At 43.1% G+C, this 23739-nt stretch overlaps 1 long non-coding RNA gene across 3 annotated transcripts in view; it reads left to right on the forward strand.

Moving 5' to 3' along the window:
• The window catches only part of LOC149436733 (uncharacterized), a 61962-nt gene extending 40364 nt beyond the window's left edge, over window positions 1-21598 (forward strand). The window contains exons 2-3 of one of the 3 annotated variants that reach the window (XR_016308278.1): window positions 10538-10677; window positions 18764-21598. This is a non-coding gene — a long non-coding RNA (uncharacterized LOC149436733). Of the gene's footprint in view, window positions 1-10537; window positions 10678-13387; window positions 13944-18763 lie in introns of those variants that run through there. The other 2 variants (XR_016308277.1, XR_016308276.1) reach the window with 2 other exon arrangements.
• The last annotated feature ends 2141 nt before the right edge of the window (window positions 21599-23739 follow it).

Raw genomic sequence — 23739 nt, forward strand, 5'->3', positions numbered from 1 at the left:
GCACCCTTTCACAACTGCGGATAAATAAGAATGTTACAAGCATGTGATGCTCCTGTAAACTCACCTGGGGCAAGTAACAGGTGTGGGCAATATAGAAATCACACCTGAAAGCAGATAAAAAGGAGAGACGTTCACTTAACCTTTGCATTGTGTGTCTGTCTGTGCCACACTAAGCATGGACAACAGAAAGAGGAGACGAGAACTGTCTGAGGACCTGAGAACCAAAATTGTGGCAAAATATCAACAATCTCAAGGTTACAAGTCCATCTCCAGAGAACTAGATTTGCCTTTGTCCACAGTGCGCAACATTATCAAGAAGTTTGCAACCCATGGCACTGTAGCTAATCTCCCTGGTCGTGGACGGATGAGGAAAATTGATGAAAGATTGCAACGCAGAATAGTCCGGATGGTGGATAAGCAGCCCCAAACATGTTCCAAAGACATTCAAGCTGTCCTGCAGGCTCAGGGAGCATCAGTGTCAGCGCGAACTATCCGTCGACATTTAAATGAAATGAAACGCTATGGCAGGAGACCCAGGAGGACCCCACTGCTGACACAGAGACATAAAAAAGCAAGACTACAGTTTGCCAAAATGTACTTGAGTAAGCCAAAAGCCTTCTGGGAAAACGTCTTGTGGACAGATGAGACCAAGATAGAGCTTTTCGGTAAAGCACATCATTCTACTGTTTACCGAAAACGGAATGAGGCCTACAAAGAACAAAACACAGTACCTACGGTAAAATATGGTGGAGGTTCAATGATGTTTTGGGGTTGTTTTGCTGCCTCTGGCACTGGGTGCCTTGACTGTGTGCAAGGCATCATGAAATCTGAGGATTACCAAAGGATTTTGGGTCGCACTGTAGGGCCCAGTGTCAGAAAGCTGGGTTTGCGTCCAAGATCCTGGGTCTTCCAGCAGGACAATGACCCCAAACATACGTCAAAAAGCACTCAGAAATGGATGGCAAAGAAGCGCTGGAGAGTTCTGAAGTGGCCAGCAATGAGCCCAGATCTAAATCCCATTGAACACCTGTGGAGAGATCTTAAAATTGCTGTTGGGAAAAGGTGTCCTTCCAATAAGAGAGACCTGGAGCTGTTTGCAAAGGAAGAGTGGTCCAAAATTCCGGGTGAGAGGTGTCAGAAGCTTATTGATGGTTATAGGAAGCGACTGATTTCAGTTATGTTTTCCAAAGGGTGTGCAACCAAATATTAAGTTAAGGGTGCCAATACTTTTGTCCAGCCCATTTTTGGGGTTTTGTGTGACATTATGTCATATTTGCTTTTCTGCCTCTGTTTTATATTTGTTCCAATACATACAAAGGGAATAAACATGTGTATAGCAAAACATGTGTTAATGCAATACCTTTTTTGTGTGAAATACTTGATTTTCAGGAAAAATATCAAGGGTGCCAACAATTTCGGCCATGACTGTATAAACAAATGGATAGAGAGCATTCCTTTCTAACGGGCACAAGGTATTACGCTGAAGGCAAAGAATTTGAATTTCTGTTAAGGGCTTAGTCTAAAAAACAGCCTGCTGTAAATGTCTGCTTTATTGTGCTGCCTCCTAGCGCTGGGTCACCTGGTTTGTGGTTGGGACATTGTTGTGATAGTGCCACAGTCTGTAGAGAGTCAAGAGCTCCCTATTGTGCCCACAGTTACAGTTGCAAGAAAAAGTATGTGAACCCCTTGGGATTACGTGGAGTTTTGCATGAATTGGGCATAAAATGTGCTCTGAACTTCATCTAAGTCACAACAATAGAAGAACACAGTCTGCTGAACATAATACTACACAAACATTAGATGTTGCCATGGTTTAATTGCACATAACATGTAAACATTCACAGTGCAGGGAGGAAAAAGTATGTGAGGCCCTAGCTTAATGACTTCTCCCAGAGCTAATTGGAGCCAGGAGTGAGCCAACCTTGACTCCAATCAGTGTGATGATATTGGATGTGTTGCTGACAGCTGTCCTGCCCTTAAAAAACACACACCTGTTTTGGGTTTACTGGTTTCAAGAAGCACTGTCTGATGTGAACCATGCCTCGCAGAAAAAAGCTCTCAGAAGACCTACGATCAAGAATTGTTGACTTGCATGAAGCTGGAAAGGGTTACAAAAGTATCTCCAAAAGCCTTGATGTTCATGTGTCCACGGTAAGACAGACTGTCTACAAATGGTGAAAGTTTAGCACTGTTGCTACTCTCCCTAGGGATGGTCGTCCTGTAAAAATGACTGCAAGAGCACAGCGCAGAATGCTGCATGAGGTAAAGAAGAATCCCAGAGTGTCAGCTAAAGACCTACAGAAATCTCTGGCACATGCTAACATTTTTGTTGACACATCTACAATAAGGAAAACATTAAACAAGAATGGAGTACATGGGGGGACACCACGGAGGAAGCCATTGCTGTCCAAAAAGAATATTGCAGCACATTTGAAGTTTGCAAAAGAGCACCTGGATGTTCCACAGCACTACTGGCAAAATATACTGTGGACAGATGAAACCAAGATTGAGTTGTTTGGGAAGAACACACAACACTATGTGTGGAGAAAAAAAGGCACAGCACACCAACATCAAAACCTCATCCCCTCTGTAAAACATGGCGGAGGGAGCATCATGGTTTGGGGCTGCTTTACTGCCTCAGGGCCTGGACGGATTGTTGTCATTGATGGGAAAATGAATTCCAGAGTTTATCAAGACATTTTGCAGGAAAACGTACGACCATCTGTCCGCCAAATGAAGCTCCGCAGAGGATGGGTGATGCAACAGGACAATGACCCAAAGCATACAAGTAATTCAACAAAACAATGGCTGCAACAGCACAGAATACGCCTTCTGGAGTGGCCCAGTCAGAGTCCTGACCTCAACCCGATTGAAATGCTGTGGCATGACCTTAAGAGAGAGATTCACACCAAACATCCCAAGAATATTGCTACACTGAAACAGTTTTGTGAAGAGGAGTGGTCCAAAAATACTCCAGATCGTTGTGCAGGTCTAATCTGCAACTACAGGAAACGTTTGGTTGAGGTTATTGCTGCCAAAGGAGGGTCAACCAGTTATTAAGTCCAAAGGTTCACATACTTTTTCCTCCCTGCACTGTGAATGTTTACATGTTATGTACAATTAAACCATGGCAACATCTAATGTTTGTGTAGTATTATGTTCAGCAGACTGTGTTCTTCTATTGTTGTGACTTAGATGAAGTTCAGAGCACATTTTATGCCCAATTCATGCAAAACTCCACGTAATCCCAAGGGGTTCACATACTTTTTCTTGCAACTGTAAATCTGTTCTGGCATTAAAACAGGCCTATACATACATTTTTTTTTTTTTAAATAGCTATTCTAAAATTGGCCTCTAGGCATTTTCAAAAGATCACCATGTAATCCTGTTATATATATAAAAAAAAATATTAACTGTATTTTAAGCTCATATAAGTATCTGAAATCTAACTTGTATCTGTATCCTTTAATCCCCTGCACAGCAGGACTTAGACTCACAACAAAAGGCAGCTCTATGACGTCAGTCAGGCTCTACTGCACAGTCATACTAGGGATGTCTGTATGTTCCCAGCACTGAACATAGCTCAGCACAGCACATAGCATGACTTTGCTCTAAGTTATGGTAAGTGTAGGTTTGCTTTAGGTGGGGATATGTAGCAAACCCTGTGTTTAATATGGTCAATAAACATATTCTTATCATTAGATAATGTTTTATATTTTACCACTGGGGGTGCAGTGATAATAAAATAACTTACAGGAAGTAATATATTTTCCTATACTGTCCCAGATTATAAAAAATTGTTCCAATTTACCTTTTCTCTTCTTCAAGATAGTTTCAACAGTTCAAATGTCTAACCGTACACCACAGTAGTATCATCTATTTAAACAGATCGCCTCTATCGAGCAGAACACCTCTATCACCCTCAACTATCTAATTACAAGGTAGTACCACAAAGTTAACTTTCTATTCACATGCACTCAACTATACCATCATCTCTACTTTCCAGTTACAAAGCATTACCACCAGCTTAACTTTACAATCACAAAGCAGCAACTTCAAACGTTCAATGAAAAACGGTATTATCTAATTAGCTTTCCAATCACAAAAGCAATGCCATCTGCTCAACTATTCCATCCTACCTTCAGCTCAAACCTCCATCTGAGCAGTTCCATCAGCTCAACTCTACGTCAGATTAGATCCATCAGATCAACCCTCATCTGAGCAACTCCATCAGCTCAACACTCTATCTGAGCAGTTCCATCAACTCAACCCTCTTAAGCAGTTCCACTAGCTCAAATCTACATCTGATCAGATCCATCAGCTCAACCCTCCATCTGAGCGACTCCATCAACTTAACCCTCCATCTGAGCAGTTCATTCAGCTCAACTCTACATCTGATCAGATCCATCAGCTCAACCCTCCATCTCAGCAGTTCCATCAACTTAACCCTCCATCTGAACAAATCCATCAACTCAACCCTCCATCTGAGCAGTTCCATCAACTCAGCCTTCCATCTGATCAACTCCATCAGCTCAACCCCCCATCTGAGCAGTTCCATCAACTCAATCCTCCTAAGCAGTTCCACCAGCTCTAATCTACATCTGATCAAATCCAACAGCTCAACCCTTCATTTGAGCAATTCCATCAGCTTAACGCTCCATCCGAGCAGTTCCATCAGCTCAACTCTACATCTGATTAGATCCATCAGCTCAATCCTCCATATAAGCAAATCCATCAACTCAAACCTCCATCTGAGCAGTTCCATGAACTCAGTCTTCCATCTGAGCAACTCCATCAGCTCAACCCTCCATCTAAGCAGTTCCATCAACTCAACCCTCCTTCTAAGCAGTTCCATCTGCTCAACCCCCCAGCTTAGTTGTTTCATTATTTCAACCCAACATCTTAGTAGTGCCATCAGCTCAACCCTCAACCTTAGCAGTCCCATCAGCTCAACCCTCAACCTTAGCAGTCCCATCAGCTCAGACCTCCATCTCCATCTGAACAGTTCCATCAACTCATCTTTCCATCTGATCACTTCCATCAGTATATCTCTCCATCTAAGCAGTACCATCAGTTCATCTGAGCATTTCAGTCAGCTCAGCCCTCTAGCTGAGGAATGCCATCAGCACAACTGTTGTACTGAGTGTTTTCATTTAGGAGAGTTAAATAGATGAAAAACCACAGTCCTCCAGCAACACAGAATAACTAAAGAGAGTGTTAGAGAAAAGAGCAGAATCCTATAATAGAACAGAGCATTTCAGGAGAGTTGGATAGAAGGAGAAGAGTCCTTCAGTGGCAATAATTGTGCCAATGATAGTTATCAACTGAGCTGCCCCAGTTGCCCCTATCATGTACCAAAAGAATTGAAGTTTCAGGTAAGGCTGACTTTGGGGGCAGAAAAAACACACAAGGATATAGCACCTACTATAGGCTACCAAAATAATTGTTTATCAATTATGAACATAACAATAGTGAAACTTCCAGTGAAAAACCCTTCCCCCCTGAGAACCTCCCACCTCCTCCCACCAAGATAACCCCTACCACACTCCCCTATCCCAAAATCCACCCAATCCAACCCAAGCCCAGGATCTTGACACTTTAGTGACTGTGGGGGCACCCAAATGAAAGCGAATGGGTAGGTAGGAGAGATTCCGTACCACATGAACTAGCATGTGGTTAGACAACCTAAATTAAGTGAGACAGATCAAATAGAAGAGTACGTGAATGTAATATGAACATACTAATGCAGGCTAAGAAAAACCTGGCACCCTTTTAAAAGTGAAGCAGTCATAGATGCTGAAGAAGAAGAAGTTAGTCTTTATAGCCAACAGTCTTTATAGCTAATTAGAAAAAGAATTTTGGTTTGTTTATAAGTTTTTTTAATGGAGAACCATTTGAAAATCTGAATTTATTTCATAAGATCATTTTTTAAAGGATAATAATTCACCATTGATTAAAAATCAGAATTTTTTTCCTTGAAGTGTTGCCGGCCAGGTTAGATATTGGTCTCCATAGTAACATTTAGTCCATTATGTGAAAGGTTATGTGCTGCATGCATTTGCAGCACTGTATTTCCTGAGTAAGGAGTGTGTTATACAATTAGGGCCATAGACAGTTGGGGACCCTTTGTGTATGAATTGCATTTCATTGCTTTGCAGAGTGGCTAAATTCCCTGATTACCAGAAGGATTCTGTTCGTATTTTGCGTGGTTAAATGTAAAAGACTTTTATTGTTATGTTGTTAACACTGGAGATCCTGTAATTTTGGATTATGTTCCTTTTCATTGAACAATAACTTGCATTATAATAACAAAAAACCCTTAACCTGATTGGTAGGAGATTAAAATTGTTAAAACGTTCATTTAATTCTTATTAATGAAAAATTGCTAAACCTTTGTACACTGCTTTAGGCAAACAACTAAATACACAATTTCACGCATTTATACAGGTCTAGTATAGATTTATAAGTCTTGATAAATGATCAGAAGCCAACTCATTTGGCTCAAATCTGCTTGTTCATCCGGGCTAGGTGAAAACATAACATAAAAGCATATTGATAGATAGACTTAAAGACTTAATAATAGCAAACGCATAGTCAATTACAAAGGTATAGTGTACTATAAAACATATACGTACGTATAGATAGAAAATAGTAAAAGGCATATTGTATATACAGTATATTGTTTTTTTTAAGAGAAAGTCTGCCTACAGGTGTTAGCAATAGACTTATAACCCAGGGTTTAGTGAGTGGATGAGGTACTAAGTAATTAGGTCTGTGAATCCAAACAGCAGGATACAGGTGCCATGTTAGCGTCAGTGTGAGAAAACTAAAGTCACCTGAACAGAGAACAGTTCCTGGCCAGCTAAGTTCGGGCCCCTACGTTGGCGCACGTTTGATAAAGTTCTCAGGTTCTCTCCTGGTCAAGGCAATTTGTGGCTGACAGAACGGACTGTCTGAGAGCCTTGTTCAATGTGGCAAGTTCAATATATTAGCTGGGCGGCTGGCAAGAAGGTATTATTACTTCGGGTTAGTGCGACAGCAGAGTCAGTGTGCCTGGTTGAATGGCAAAGGTAGTGGAAACAGAGATCAGAGTCTCTTTGAGTGAAAAGGAAAAAAATAAAGAGAAAGATGGGTCAACAACGCTGGTAGTTGGAGGGGCCCCTCTTACTTGGATGTACTGACCCCCGATGGACTTGCTTGAGTCTACTGCTCAGTCAGGATGGCTCGGATACCTGATCAGCGTTCTTGAGTGCTTCTGGTGAAGTAAATCATCAGTTCTGCTATACAGTCTCAGCTGCTGAGCTCCGCTGCCAACTGGGGATCTAACTGTGAGTAGAATGAAAGGTATCTCCGCCTCACTCCCTTTTACATCACACACGCCATTCCCGTTCATTGCGGTTCCATACTGTTCATATAAGCTTGCTACATTTAATTGGCCATTTGGCCTCATGTTATTACTTTTTTTTTGTCTTTATTTCTGTGAACGTAATTTGATTGTCTCACATATGTCACTGTACTTGAAAAACCAATAAAAATGTTTGAACAAGAAAGGTATCTCCACTGGTCTCTGGAACAGCAACGGCCTGGTGGTGCAGGCTTCAGATGCTGTGAACCTCGTACTCTGTTGAACTTTCTAATCCTGTCTCTGGTATGGCACCAAGTGCCCCAAAACTTTCCAGGCTGTTTGTTAAGAGTCTCATTTCTCTACTCCCTTGACACCATGGGGTTTATTTACTAAAGCTGGAGAGTCCAAAATCAGACTCCCTTCTGCATAGAAACCCGTCAGCTTCTAACCTCAGCTTGTTCAATGAAGCTTTGGCAATGAAACCTGGAAGCTGATTGGTTTCTATGCAGAAGGGAGTCTGATTTTGGACTCTCCAGCTTTAGTAAATAAACCCCCAAGACTCCAAGGAGCTGTAGTTTCATTTCCATAGAGTGTGGTTGCATTTGGCTATATATCCCATTATTCCCCTCTTCATCGCTTCTCCCTCTTTGGCACTTAGTCAGTACCATTTAGAAAAAACAGTGAGAGTCAATGGGGAGGTTAGTGTATGGGATTTGCGGTCCCTCAGGAACCAATGGAAAAGTTTGTTTCTGTTTAAGAGGGGTAATGCCAGCACCTGGCTACACAAATAAACGAAAAACATAGTATCAATAGTATACCAATCAGAACTGATCGTCGATTTGACCACAATAAAGTGAAGTGTGAGATCTACAGGTTTTTGCTAAAGGGATACTGTCACTGCGCTATGCATTACCTTATTGAAGTCCAGAGGTTACAATGGTTATCCGTCTCTGCAACCAGCACACAAGCCCTCAGTTAAACTGCTTGACTGGGGGCCTAAATCTCATTTCATGTCGCAGGCTAATGCCAGAAATCTGATTGATGAAAATTAAGCTGCGCGGCGGCCTGCACTGAAGGCACAGGAGAATGGTAGAACAGGTAGGCAATCCTGTACAATCCAATTGTAGACTTCATTGTTTATTGCAGCCAGTTCCTGGAGGAACAATTAACTATTCTGTATAAAAACGTCTGCATTTTCTGAGCTAACACACTGAATTCTAACACCTCTAGCAATAGCAGTGCCTGTATTTATTAAAGGTACATTCAGTCAAATTTAAAAGGAAGCCTTGAACACAGGGGTGGACTGACCATTTGGAAACTCGGGCACTGCCCGAGGGCCCAGGGTCATTAGGGGGCCCCATGAGATGCCCCTGGTACCTTTCATAGGCTTTTTGGGTGTGGTTTGAGTGTGGGCGAGGACACAGGGGCCCCATGATCCCCTATTGACCGGGGGCCCCATGAGTTGTCAGTCCACCCCTGCTTGAACATACACCCAGCAAAGCCTACCTGCTCAGGGTTTTTCAAGGAGCCTGCAGTGGGCGTACTTAAGCATTCTTCTCCTTCATTACAAACAGCTAAACAAACAAGCAAAAGGGGTTCCCAGATCATAGGATTTCCAACAAATGAGACTAGGGTGGACTGTTGTAGTACAGCAATGCCTGGATAAAAGACTGAAGCACAGGAGTACCAAGAAGGTAAGCTGTGCCCCCTCTATTCATCCTAATGCTTCATTTGCAATTAAAATTGAAGTTGAGATATAACAGTCAATTTTTTCTACTTTTTTCTGTTTGAGAATGCAAAATAAAATCTAGCCATGAACAGACCAATTTTGCAAGCTTACCATTGGAGCATTGGCCATGGACTGCTGATCAGCTGTAGCCAATCACAGAAGACAGTCCTAACGTACAGAGATCCTTCCTCTCCTAATAACCCTTTAGGTTCCCACGGCCCATAGGAAACCATTATAGTTGCATAGTTAGTCTGGCTGAAAAAAGACAAAAGTCCATCCAGTTCAATCATCGAAAAAAAATTATAATTCTATACCCACAGTTGATCGAGAGGAAGGCAAAAAACCCCCCAGCAAAGCATGATCCAATTTGCTCCTGCAGGGAAACAAATTCCTTCCTGATCCCCCAAGAGGCAATCAGATATTCCCTGGATCAGCTTTACCTATAAATGTTAGTATCGAAATGTTTACAAACACACAGGGCTCTGTACACAGAGCAGCCATCTGGCTGTTTCTTCTCCCTGCAAAGCAGGGTGAAAAAAACAGCCACAACTGTAAGTAAAAAGCAGCACATAGTACACACATTACACTTAGGCACACAGTTAGCTGCTTGATTGCCCCTAGATGTTAACCCCTTCCCAGCCAGTGTCATTATTGCAGTGTACAGTATTATATCTGATCACTGTATTAATGTCACTAGCGATGTCTTGGTGTCAGTTAGTTAATGTACCTCCCAGCGAGGGTCTGTTAGCGCCAGATTTCCTTCCACACTATCACAGACCCACTATACATCGTTGATCACCGCCTTTACAGTATAGCATCATAGCTGCATAAATTCCAGTATATATACCATAGTTTGTAGACCCTATAACGTAACACGAAAACCAATTAATATACACTTATTCGGATTTTTTCTACCAAAGACATGTAGCAGAATACATTTAAGCCTAAATTTATTAAGAAATTTAATTTTATTGGATACGCTTTATAACAGAAGATAGAATTTCTAAATGTTCTGTCTTTTTTCTTTTATATAATAAAAATAAGCTATATTGGTGTAAAATTTTTAGAAATATATATATATAAAAATTTTACACCAATATAGCTTATTTTTATTATATAAAAGAAAAAAGACAGAACATTTAGAAATTCTATCTTCTGTTATAAAGGGTACAGGGTTGCATGACTGTGCAATTGCCAGCTTAAGTAGCACAGTGCTGAATTGCTAAAAATGCGCTGGTAATGAAGGGGGGAAAACCTTTGGGAGGTCAAGTGATTAAGGCAGCAAAAGAGTTCAGGCATGCATTAAACCTGGAGCAAACACACAAAAATAATTGCAGACTTAAAAAATGATGTCATGCCCTTCGGTGTAAAGCATCCTTATAGCAAATAGAACACGCTAGAAAAAGATGTATATGTAAGCTGTGACCGATACAATTGCCTGAAGTTACTTTTTTTGTTGGCAGGAACAACTATTGGAGTTTACACAAAGATTTCCTTCACAGTACAAGGCGTGTAGACTGCACCATGGATCACATATCATCCTGTATAATTCACACAGACTGTGAGCAGGAGGCTTATCTCATCACGCTGGGAAGTCGGGCATGTGAGTTGGAGATAACAATAATAAAAAATAAAAAATGGCTGCATTGCCCTCCTTGTGATCTGAATAAATCATTCTCTTTCAGTTTAATATCTAAACAATGATCACAGCAAAAAGAAAACTAACGATGAAATGTGATGTTTTAAAAAAAAACTTTTCGCAGAGAGTTAAAAGGAAAGCTTCAGCCAAATGCACAAGTAATGCTGTTTGCTATAAATATTAAAAAAGAACACCGCGAGACACTATTTATATTTAACCAGTGACATAGCTTAACCTCAGTGCAATTTCAAAGCAAAACTAAAGCCATTATGGGGTTCCAGGTTTTTAACCATTCTAAAGGTGTCATTATTGCACAAACAGTACCAGCATGGTGTGACAACTTCATAATACCTTTATGTAGTGCTTACCTCCAAAGGGGCCGCTTGATGTTTTGGGTCCTCTGTTCTTGTGCCGTGACTCTGACACACCTGGTTGGGCAAAAGACAGCTGCAGACACTTATGCCTGCACAAATATAAATATCCTGCACGCAACTATGGAAAATGCCGGGAATGGACACCAAAACTGGCTGACTGCAAACAGAGTAAGAAGCTCTGCAAAAAGAAAGGTCATCACTCTAAAGGTTTTTTTTCCCCCCTACTTATACTTACCTAGGCGGATGCTGCATCTGTCCCCTGCCAGCTCTACGTGTGAGAACTCAGCGATTGCATGACCGCTGATTGCTGTGTCCTCACAGCTGCTCTGAGCAGACAGCGGGACTATCAGTCACCGCACTCTGCTCTGCCCCCCCAGTACTCACTGGAGCGCTGGGCTGTGGAGGGGTAGGGAGTGGCTGGCTCAGGCTCTCAGCACTGAAAAGCTGAGCCAGGTGCCGCTCCAGACTCTGGGGCAGATCCCTACTTTGAAGTCGGGATCTTTACCCTGCCTGGACCGACTGAGTGACGTCGGTAGACAGCAGACTTCAGCTGAAAACAGGTCATGGGTGTGCAGAACAAACACTCCTGTGATTAACTGGAGAAGTACAGAAAAAAAAGCTTTGGCTGTTCTTCTCCTATAGTTATAATGGCTCCCACTTGGCAATTATACCACAAAAGTACATAAAATGAAGAAAAATGTCAGCAATAAAAGATGTTAGTAATAAAAAGAATGATAAGACAATAGCAAGACAGTTAATCTGTCTAGTGGCAAATAATGAATGTCCCAAAAATGCACTCTGTATTTAACCGCTCCTGTAGGAGTACAGCGGCAGTACGACTCTCCTGTGCCGCATCACGTATCTAGTACGGATAGTGATCAGGCACTTCCGGGGATTAGTCACAGCACAAGCCAATCAGCGGGTGCTGGCCAATGATTGACCACCGACACCTGATGATTGACGAGGAGGAAGACAGGGCAGAGCTCTGTCACTGTAAATTGCAAAGCAGGGAATGAAAACCGGCACATCCCTTAGTGAAAACACCTCACAATGTACACTTGTTACACATGTTACTGGTTAGGCACACATTTAACCCTTTGATCACCCTAGATGTTTAACACCTTCCCAGCCAGTGTCATTAGAACAGTGACAGTGTATATTTTTAGCACTGATCACTGTATTAGTGTCACTGATTCCTACAAAGTGTCAGATTGCCCACCATACTATTTCAGTCCCTCTATAAGTCGCTGATCGGTGCCATCACTAGTATTAAATAAAGAAATAAATAAAAAGTCCAGTATATATACCATAGTTTGTAGACGCTATAACTTTTGTGAAAGCCAATCAATATACGCTAATTGGGATTTTTTTACCAAAATATGTAGAAGAATACAAATTTACCTAAATTTATGAAGAAATTTTATTTTTTATTTTTTTTATTGGATATGTTTTACAGCAGAAAGTAAAAAAATATTGTTTTTTTTTTTAAATTTTTGGTCTTTCTTCATTTATAGCACCAAAAATAAAAAAAACCCAGTGGTGCTCAAATACCACCAAAAGAAGGCTCTATTTGTGTGAAAAAAATTATATAAATTTCATTTGTGTACAGTGTTGCATGACTGTGCAATTGGCAGTAAAATTAATGCAGTGCCAAAAACCAAAGAATGGTCATGAGGGGGGGGAGGGTAAATCTTCCGGAGGTGAAGTGGTTAAACCCTAAAGGGTGTCTCTGGCTATAAGAAAACTCTGTAGGTGATCATGGTGATGGCATTTAGTAGTTAAACTCCTTGCCTTCAACCTTCTGCTAGCTATGCAGTGGGGTCCAGTCTTTATGGTGGTGCACTTAAAGTAGTTCTAAAGGCTGAAGGTGTTTTACCATCATGCATTCTATGCTTCAAGGTAAAAAACCTTCTGTGTGAAGCAGCCCCCCCAATCCTTACCTGATCTCCCTCCGATCCAGTGACAGCCTCTGAAGTCTGGGGACTCTTCCTCCTCATTGGCTGAGACAGCAACGAGAGCCCATTGGCTCTCTGCTGTCGATCCCAGCCAGTTAGCCAATGAGGAGAGAGAGGGGGGTGGGGCTGAGCCACGGCTCTATGTGTCTTGTGGACGCCAGTGGCTTTCCCTGGGGACACTGCTTGAGGAAGCAGAGCCAAGAGCGCTGAAAAGAAGAGGATCAGATTATAAAGTGTAAGTGCATTATTGAAATATTTTACCTATGTATTTGCTTGTACTATGTTGTTTTTTTTTTCGGGAAAGAGGTAGCCAAAACATACTTTTTTGTTTCTTATGTTTCTCAGGCTGCCAAGCTGCTTACAGACTCTAGATGTCAGCCAGCCATACATGCACAATCTGGCCTTTCCTATGAATGGTTGCTGTACAAACATACATTTTTGCAAAAGATGGAGTTGACCTTTGTAGGTACCCCCATGGCCGTGGTATTCATAGCATTGGATGGTTGTGTTTTCTATATCCCAGTTTCCAGAGCTTTAATGGTGTACATTTAGGCCTAGAATTTATGTGCTGCCCTTCCAAGGCTGCTTTTCTTCATTCCTTGCGTGTTATCTTGACAGAAAGTCCTCGGCAGTCATTTTGCTGGAGCTTGGAGCCACGCAATATGGTGCCTGCCTGGCAGTACTGAGAGTTCTGTAGCAAATTATCTAGAAAGGAACTGACAAGATGGGACAGGATATAAAGATGCCAAGGCCTCTTTGTGCCACATGCTGCAGGCTGATGAAAGAATGAAGACGCTGCATGAGAGATACATATGGAGTGGGAACACAATGTACCATGAAGAAGTCAATAGAGTTTTGTTTTCAATATAAATGTAATCTTGTCAATAAATGTGAATGTTTTAGATAACTTGTTTCTGTGTATAGCTTGCAATTATATGTGCACATGGTGGCCATATTTGCTTTTTACATAAGCACGTGGTGCACAGTGATGCTGCTTTAATGATCACAGCCATGGGTTTTGTTGGGTGCTTGAATACAATAGCCTGACAGAGGAGATTCCTCCATCCATGTTGTTTAGCGTGGATGAGGGATTTGATTGAATTTGCTCATTCAGCCAGTGGGGCTGAACAAGAAAAATCTAAGCATGTATGGCCTTAGTTTTCTCAGACTGCAAAGGGCTCTTTGTGGGGTTAGTTGATAACAATGATTAAATTTTACTGTAAGTGATTCAAACCACCAATCTTAATCATTGGCTGGAATATCGCTTTTGGATGGAAAAAGCCCTTTAATCTAAGTCACATAAGCAACTTGCACACCAGGAAAGCTACAATCACTAAAGATAGCCATAGACGGTTCAGCAGGGACTGGCCGGGATTCAAAACATGTATGGGCAGGCTGAATGTACGCAAGTTGATCGATCAATGAACTTGGGTACAACCGGCCTGTTGGATTTTACATGAGATTATTGTTAGTGACTATTATAGCCACTAGCAATAATCACTGTATTCTCCCATTGGGGACGACTCCCCCTGCTCCTCACTGGGAGAACACAATGGCTCTGCTGGAGGGATTCCCTAATCAACACTGACTGTTGATGGGGGAATCAAGCAACTTTCTTTCCTGCAACCCATGGTTGCAGGAAAGAAAATCACTCCATCTATGGCTGGCTTCAAGCCTCGTTTACACTTGCTGTGGGAGGGCAGAAAAAAATGCATGGTTGAGACCCAAAAGCTTCTTCTTAAGCTGCAAAGCCAGCACAGCCATAAAGCTTTGCATCGCATCAGAGCAAAAATTATCCCCGCTGTTGTGTTCATGACCAAATGTGATCCATCCAAATGAGAGGTGATACTCAACCGCCCCAAAACTGTGCACAATGCAGTCAGTTGCAGTGTGCTGGTGCAGGATTTATGGGGTAAAAACAGCTTTCCAATGTGCAATGCAAATGTACACAAAGCCTGAAGTCTCATATAATCATTAACATGTGGATCTAACTTTAAGCTGTCTTAAAGTGTTACTAAACCCACAACAGTACAATCAGTCTGTATATGCAGTAAAGCATGCTTGTTATACTCACTGTGGAACCTAAGGGGTTAATCCACTGCAGTGTGTAAAAAGGCTGTTTGACCCTGTCTTCTTTGATCCTCCTCCTCTCTTATCCCCTGATAGGAGATATCATGTGGAGTCACTCTGCACATGCTCAGTTTAGTGTTTATTGCTAGAGAGGTTTTTTTTTTTCCTCTATGGGAGGATGCATGTGATCAGCACAGAGCCAATCAGCACTGTCCAGACAGAGGTCAGGGGTTCTGCATCCACCTAGAGCAAAATGAAAACTCCTCCTACAAGCTTTAACATGTGCTCTGCTGGACACTAATAGAAGTCACAAGACTGCTATATACTGCTGATGAGAAAAGGTATTTAGCAATTTATATTTACTAAAATAATTGCACTTCCATGTTCTGTGTAGTGTGGGAGACCAGATATAGTGAATGCAGGGTCCGGGGAGACCAGATATAGTGAATGCAGGGTCCGGGGAGACCAGATATAGTGAATGCAGGGTCTGGGAAGACCAGATATAGTGAATGCAGGGTCCGGGAAGAACAGATATAGTGAATGCAGGGTCCGGGAAGACCAGATATAGTGAATGCAGGGTCCGGGAAGACCAGATATAGTGAATGCAGGGTCCGGGAAGACCAGATATAGTGAATGCAGGGTCCGGGAAGACCAGATATAGTGAATGCAGGGTCCAGGGTTTTGAAACACTTTAAATTGATTTAAACCCTATAGCTTTTATTAAGATAATTCCATGAGATCCTGCCACGAGGTTCCTTTTTCAGGCATTTCCTGTAATGGGGTGAGAAAGTTCTGTCCCTGTTTCCACATTGCTCTGTTGCATTGTCATCCTGTCTTGTGCACTTCTGGTGGAGACTGCAAGTAGCCATGCCCATGCTCATTGTGCTGACATATGCCACCATTGTCACTTTCATAAAGCCAGTCCCAAGCAATGATGTGCAGCTGATGCTGGAGTGAGCGCATGTGGACAGGAAGTAGACTATCAGCACCCCTAAGATGCAGCAAAGGATGACAAAAGGTGAAAACTGTGCTTTATTAAACTTAATGTCACCTTGCTAGGGGTTGATTTCTAATTTCAAGCATAGCATAGCATAGTAAAGTTCTTGCCTAGTTGTGTTTCACACCGCCTCCACACTAGAAAACCTTTATTGTAATGTCAAGGGAAATTTCAGCATCAGCAGCATTTCTGGAGTCTCTACCTCGGCATTTAAATTCTCCTGCTTTGCATGTAGTTAGCAGCGCATTCTCTTACAGCCTTCATGACAAACACAAAGGTACAGCATTTGCATTTTTACACGCCTATATCTGGCATTTTAATGCTGAGATATATACAATGGAGCTTGTTAATAAAAGCTGAAGGAGGGCAAAATATTTGGGTTGTTTATAGCAACCAGATCTAAGCTGTCAGTCTGTCAGTGTGATGTGCCTGCCTTCTTGTTTTATTTAGAGCTGCAATGGTAAATTAAATGCTGATGGTTTTACAGAAATGTCATGTTCTTTTAAGGGTCAGCACTTAAAAATAAAAGGGTCCCTGAACAGGTGTGAAACTAATAAGGAGCAATGACTGACTACAACTCCTTCCTGTCTCCAATGTGCTGTAACTACAGCTTAAAGCCTGACTTAAAGTGATACTAAACCCCAGACCCTGCATTCACTATATCCGCTCTCCCTGGATCCTGCATTCACTATATCTGGTCTCCCTGGACCCTGCATTCACTATATCTGGTCTCCCTGGACCCTGCATTCACTATATCCACTCTCCCCGGACCCTGCATTCGCTATATCTGGTCTCCCCGGACCCCGCATTCACTATATCTGGTCTCCCTGGACCCTGCATTCACTATATCTGGTCTCCCCGGACCCTGCATTCACTATATCTGGTCTCCCTGGACCCTGCATTCACTATATCTGGTCTCCCTGGACCCTGCATTCACTATATCTGGTCTCCCCGGGCCCTGCATTCACTATATCTCGTCTCCCCGGACCCTGCATTCACTATATCCGCTCTCCCCAGACCCTGCATTCACTATATCCGGTCTCCCCGGACCCTGCATTCACTATATCTGGTCTCCCCGGACCCTGCATTCACTATATCCGCTCTCCCCAGACCCTGCATTCACTATATCCGGTCTTCCCGGACCCTGCATTCACTATATCTGGTCTCCCCGGGCCCTGCATTCACTATATCCGCTCTCCCTGGACCCTGCATTCACTATATCCGTTCTCTCCAGACCCTGCATTCACTATATCCGATCTCCCCGGACCCTGCATTCACTATATCCGGTCTCCCAGGACCCAGCATTCACTATATCCGGTCTCCCTGGACCCAGCATTAACTATATCTGGTCTCCCCGGACCCTGCATTCACTATATCCGGTCTCCCCAGACCCTGCATTCACTATATCCGCTCTCCCCGGTCCCTGCATTCACTATATCAGCTCTCCCCGGACCCTGTATTCACTATATCCGCTCTCCCCGGACCCTGCATTCACTATATCCGCTCTCCCTGGACCCTGCATTCACTATATCCAATCTCCCCGGACCCTGCATTCACTATATCCGGTCTCCCCGGACCCTGCATTCACTATATCCGGTCTTCCCGGACCCTGCATTCACTATATCCGGTCTCCCCAGACCCTGCATTCACTATATCCAATCTCCCCAGACCCTGCATTCAGTATATCTGGTCTCCCCGGACTCTGCATTCACTATATCCGCTCTCCCCGGTCCCTGCATTCACTATATCCACTCTCCTTGGACCCTGCATTCACTATATCCGGTCCCCCCGGACCCTGCATTCACTATATCCGGTCCCCCCGGACCCTGCATTCACTATATCTGGTCCCCCACAGTACACAGAACATGGTCTTCAGCAGAGCACTGGTTAAAGCTTGTAGGAGGAGTTTTCTTTCTGCTCTAGGAGGATGTGAAGCCTCTGACCCTCTGACTGGACAGTGCTGATTGACCCTGTGCTGATCACATGCACTCTCCCAAGAAAAAAAAAAACCTCTCTAGAAATACACACCTAACTGAGCATGTGAATGTGACTATGTATTCAGTCTGTATCACGTGGTCATTTCAACAAGAGGAGGGGCAGAAAAGACAGGATCAAACAGCCTTTTTACACAATGCAGAGAATTAACCCCTTAGGTTCCACAGTGAGTATAACAAGCATGCTTTACTACATATAAAGACTGATGTTACTGTTGTGGGTTTAGTAACACTTTAAGGGGAGCGTGTGTCCAGTCTCATCTGAACTGACCCATGTCCAGGGGCGGACTGACAATTTAGAAACTCGGGCACTGCCCGAGGGCCCGGGGTCAGTAGGGGGCCCCATGAGATGCCCCTGGTACCTTTTTCATAGGCTTTTTTGAGTTTGGGCAAGGACACAGGGGCCCTATGATCCCCTATTGCCCAGGTGCACCATGAGTTGTCAGTCCGCCCCTGTCTGAGATAAACAAGCATATGTATATGAACAGACAACAGGTCCAGTTTGGTGACTGACGCAGAAGTTGAGACCGAGGCTGCATTTATATCAAGTCCACTGCGTTTAGTTTGCTTTGATGCACATTAAATGCACTTGAATTGATATGCATTGACAACTGATTTTTTTAATGAATTGCACTGATTGCATTTTGTTATGTGTTGCAGGATGTGCAGGAGGACAAAAGTCAAAACGTTATTTTTCTTTCAATAATGTGTTTTCTGCATGGAATGAATGGCACTGCAACACACCACAAGGACAGCCTTGGCATGGGTTATGGTAATGTGTGGTAAAATGCGTAGCCGACAAGCCAGCCTTGAAGAACTTCAACATGGATTGGATAAAACACAGACACAGTAGCAGCTCCATAGACTATCTTTCTTCCCTGCTTCCCATCAGTTTCACTGTCCTTCATCCTTTCTTCAAGTCTGCACTCACATATTTTGTTTTGCACAGCTTAACATATTCTATGAACGCAAAATCTACAGACACGTCTTAAATGTAAACAATGAAGTTCTCTTATTTGGTCCTTTTGGTCTGTTAAATATACCTTTGTGTTTTGTCATATCTGCTGTGAACTCAACCTCGCTTTTCATGTCTTGGACTAGAGAACAACTGGCCCACATTTTGTGGCAATGAGAGAGGAGGGATTGTGTGGTTTAGGAAAAGACAACTAGGTGGGGCTGACACCATTTTTTTTTATTTCACTCTACAACCTGTGCTGTCAGCCAACAACAGGATGTTAGGAGCCGAGTCCATTTTTGGTAGAGCAAGAGATATAATATTATTATACAGGATTTATATAGCGCCAACCAGGGGCGGACTGACAACTCATGGGGCCCCCGGGCAATAGGGGATCATGGGGCCCCTGTGTCCTTGCCCAAACTCAAAAAAGCCTATGAAAAAGGTACCAGGGGCATCTCATGGGGCCCCCTACTGACCCCGGGCCCTCGGGCAGTGCCTGAGTTTCCAAATGGTCAGTCCGCCCCTGGCGCCAACAGTTTGAGCAGCACTTTACAATATAAGGGAGTACAATTACAGTACATTTCAGTGCAGAAGGAATATGGGGGCCCTGCTCGTGGAGCTTACAATCTAAATAGATTCTGTACTTGCAGGGTCTTTAAAAGTTTTTTTTTTTCCTTGAAATACACTGTGGGGGTTAAGGGGCAGCACAGTGGCTAAATGGCTAGCACTTCTGTCTGGCGGTACTAGGGTCATTGGTTCAAATCCCAGCCACAGCACCTCCTGACTGGAGTCTGCATGTTCTCTCTGTGCATTATGGGCTTCCTCTGGGCACTCTGGTTTCCTCCCACACTCCAAAGACATGCTGGTAGGTTAATTGGATCCTGTCTAAATTGGCCCTAGTATGTGTATGTATGAATGTAAGTTAGGGACCTTAGATTGTACACCCCTTGAGGGTTAGGGACCTTAGATTGTACCCCCCTTGAGGGTTAGGGACCTTAGATTGTACACCCCTTGAGGGTTAGGGACCTTAGATTGTACGCCCCTTGTGGGTTAGGGACCTTAGATTGTATACCCCTTGAGGGTTAGGGACCTTAGATTGTACGCTCCTTGAGGGTTAGGGACCTTAGATTGTACGCTCCTTGAGGGTTAGGGACCTTAGATTGTAAACCCCTTGAGGGTTAGGGACTGATGTGAATGTACAATATACATGTAAAGCACTGCATAAATTGACAATGCTATATAAGTACCTGAAATAAATAAATTTACTAAAACTGAAGAGCACACAATCTGGTGAAGCTCAGCATAGAAACCAATCAGCTTCCAGGTTTTAATGCCAAAGCTTAATTGAAGATGCCGAAGTTAAAAGCTGTTTGGCTCCCATGCACAGCTACACCAGATTTTGAGTGCTCCAATTTTAGAAAATCTCCCCCTGTATGTCACTGCCTTTAACACAAGAAAACTGCCTCTAACACAATGTCACTGCCTCTATAACACAAGAAAACAAAACTGAGCCACATACAATTGTTACACAGGATCAGAACGTGAGCACAAAGCATTAACATAGTGCAAGCCTAAGGTGATATTAAAACAACAATTTAAAGTAAAATGTATCAGCATTTGAACACATTTAAGTTTCATTTTCTGGGGTGTAGCAGAATTTCACTTTAAAGGTTTGTGAACACAGATATTTGATTGCATTATACAAAATACAGGAATGAAGTCTGAGAACAAAATGCTGCCTATTGTATTGCCGTTCAGAGCCTTCCCTAATCAGATTTTTTACTGCCTCATTCAGCTTTCATTGTATTTTTTATTCCCTGGTCTTTGCACAAACTTTGAAAAAAAAAAGAACTTGAAAATGGATAAAAACAGGAAAATAATAGTAATCATATGTAATAAATTGGCTTTGTTTTAATCTGCTTTCCACCCACCAAGGTGTAAAAAAACCCCACCTAAATCATAACTGCTACATGTCAAAGACACCATGGATATGTATGAGAGGACAGACATGGTCTGTAAGGTAGGATACATGGTCTGGGATGGGGTCCACATCAATGTGATGGCTAAGTCTTATCATGTTTACATTCTAGTGCTGGGTCATAGGCATGGGCGGACTGATCATTCGGGTACTCGGGCACTGCCCAAGGGCCAGGGGTCAGTAGGGGGCCCCATGAGATGTCCCTGGTACCTTTCATAGGCTTTTTTGGGTGTGGTTTGAGTGTGTGCGAGGACACAGGGGCCCCATGATCCCCTATTGCCCGGGGACCCCATGAGTTGTCAGTTCGCCCCTGGTCATAGGTTGTAATAGGTAGGTATAGCAGATAGTAAAGTGCTTTAGGAGCACAGACTGTGTATGGTACAATGTGTGATAATGGTTGGCTCCTTGTTGAGCAGGGATAACTGCTGTTAAAGTGCTGTTTACCATTTGCAACCGCCTATTGGTTGCTTGGAGGATTTATGTTTTTACACCACACTTGAATAGAATTTTAATAAAAGCTGAACTCCAGGCAAATAGTTTAATACACAGGTATACTACATATATGGGAACTGTTTTATTTACCAAAGGACTTGTGTTTCTGTCCATCCATTTTCTGTCCATCACAGCCCTGTGACACAACGCAGCCCCATATGGTAGGTGAACTAATTTTCCTCTGCTTCAGTTTTACTTTCACAGGTCTCAACCCCACCTTTTGACTGGACAGTGAATGGAAAAGCAGCAGACTGGTGAGCTCACCTCACTGTCACACTCCTCCAGTTAGTATACTGCTTGCACTGCACCACACTCCACCATGACTGGACAGTGAATGGAAAAGCAGCAGACTGGTGAGCTCACCTCACTGTCACACTCCTCCAGTTAGTATGCTGCTTGCACTGCACCACACTCCACCCCACCCTATGACTGGACAGTGAATGGAAAAGCAGCAGACTAGTGAGCTCACCTCACTGTCACACTCCTCCAGTTAGTATGCTGCTTGCACTGCACCACACTCCACCCCAACCTATAACTGGACAGTGAATGGAAAAGCAGCAGACTGGTGAGCTCACCTCACTGTCACGCTCCTCCAGTTAGTATGCTGCTTGCACTGCAGCACACTCCACCCCACCCTATGACTGCACAGTGAATGGAAAGGCAGCAGACTGGTGATCTCACCTCACTGTCCCACTCCTCCAGTTAGTATGCTACTTGCACTGCAGTACACCCGTGTGGCTCCTGGTGCTGCTTCCCTCTTAGCACAAGGACTCACACGGCTGTAAAATGGCACAGCAGAGGGCGCCAGACTAAGTGCAGTAGTATACGCACAGTTTTCATTAAAAGACAATTGCCAACTCACTTTTAGCTGTAAACACAAACATGTCTCCATGATTTAAATTTCTGTTTTCCATGGGTCTGCAAGGTGGATTGTAAGGATGCTGCTGTTGCCACCAGCAGGATCAGATGCCACTGTAAGATGGGCCAAGTAATGCCGAGAACCAGGCTAGAACACACAGGGGCACTGGACCAGAAATTACATCATCATGGGCAGAATAGGAAGCAGAGGGGCATGGTTATGTGTTTCAAAGCCCTGCGGCTTCTTCCTCAAACCATTAAACTCACACAGGTGTACTTCAATCTGAGATCTGCTGTACAGGGACTACAAGAGGCTGATACCAAGTCAATTTCAGGAAATTGCATGTATTAAAAAAAATACATGTTCAGCTTTATTCTGAATAGAGCGGCTGCTCCCAAATGAGGGGTAGGTAGAGGACATCCACAAAGACTGGGATCAGCACCTGAGAGTAAGGCAAAGAATGATTGATAAGCGGCTATCAACTGCCTGACCTGCAGCCAAATGCCTAGTGAAGAGCACCAACAGGCAATCAACCTGTAAGCTGAAGCAGACCAACGGGCAACAGGCAAGTTATTTACATGTGATCTGTAATTCTCAGTGTAATATTTTGCACTGAACAAAGGAAGGCAATAAATAGTAAATTGATCAAAAACATAAATACCAAGCAAAAGGTCCAGTATTTTTATTGTTGTAGAGAGTAAGCTGTCAAAAGTGCCTTTGATAATCTGCTTTTCATCTCACCAGGCTTTGAAGAGCCTCAGCTGATGCATGTTGACATGCAAATGGACTGTATGTATCATGCCGCTCACACATGTTTGCCCTCGAAAAAAAAAAAAGGCGCAGCTTTCTCAATCTGCCAGAAAAAGGCTTCTCTTAAAGTGTCTCTTCAGATCTCAAGTTGAAATGCTTCACAAGCTACAGATGTTTTGGGGTCTGTTTGATGCCAAGCCAACCAATGACGTCAAACACTTCTGATACAGAAAGAGCCAAAACCTATAGCTCACAATCTTTAAATAAAGAATGTAAAGGATTCTTGAGTATTCTACTCTATGTAAAGCACCTTTAGGGTACTTCAAGGCAATGTAAGTTCCTGTCTGCATGATCTGCAGAGGAAATTAGAGGACATAAAAAAACAAGACTCACAAAAGAAGAGCCTTCATACCTACCTGTCCCACCATTCATACCTCTGCTCTTTGCTCTCTTGCAGAACATTAAGTTTTTTACAACTTAAACACTTCTGGTAGTGTCGGAAACCGGTATCCCCCTGCAGAGCCATGTGGTTGCTCTGAGCTTGCATGCAGTGTTTCCAGTGTAACTATCATGTCCTATAATGATGTCAGTGGAAGGTA

The sequence above is a fragment of the Staurois parvus genome, unplaced genomic scaffold (genome assembly GCF_062004578.1).
Source record: "Staurois parvus isolate SC_StPar_1 unplaced genomic scaffold, SC_StPar_1.0 ptg001349l, whole genome shotgun sequence".
Classification (NCBI taxonomy): domain Eukaryota; kingdom Metazoa; phylum Chordata; class Amphibia; order Anura; family Ranidae; genus Staurois; species Staurois parvus.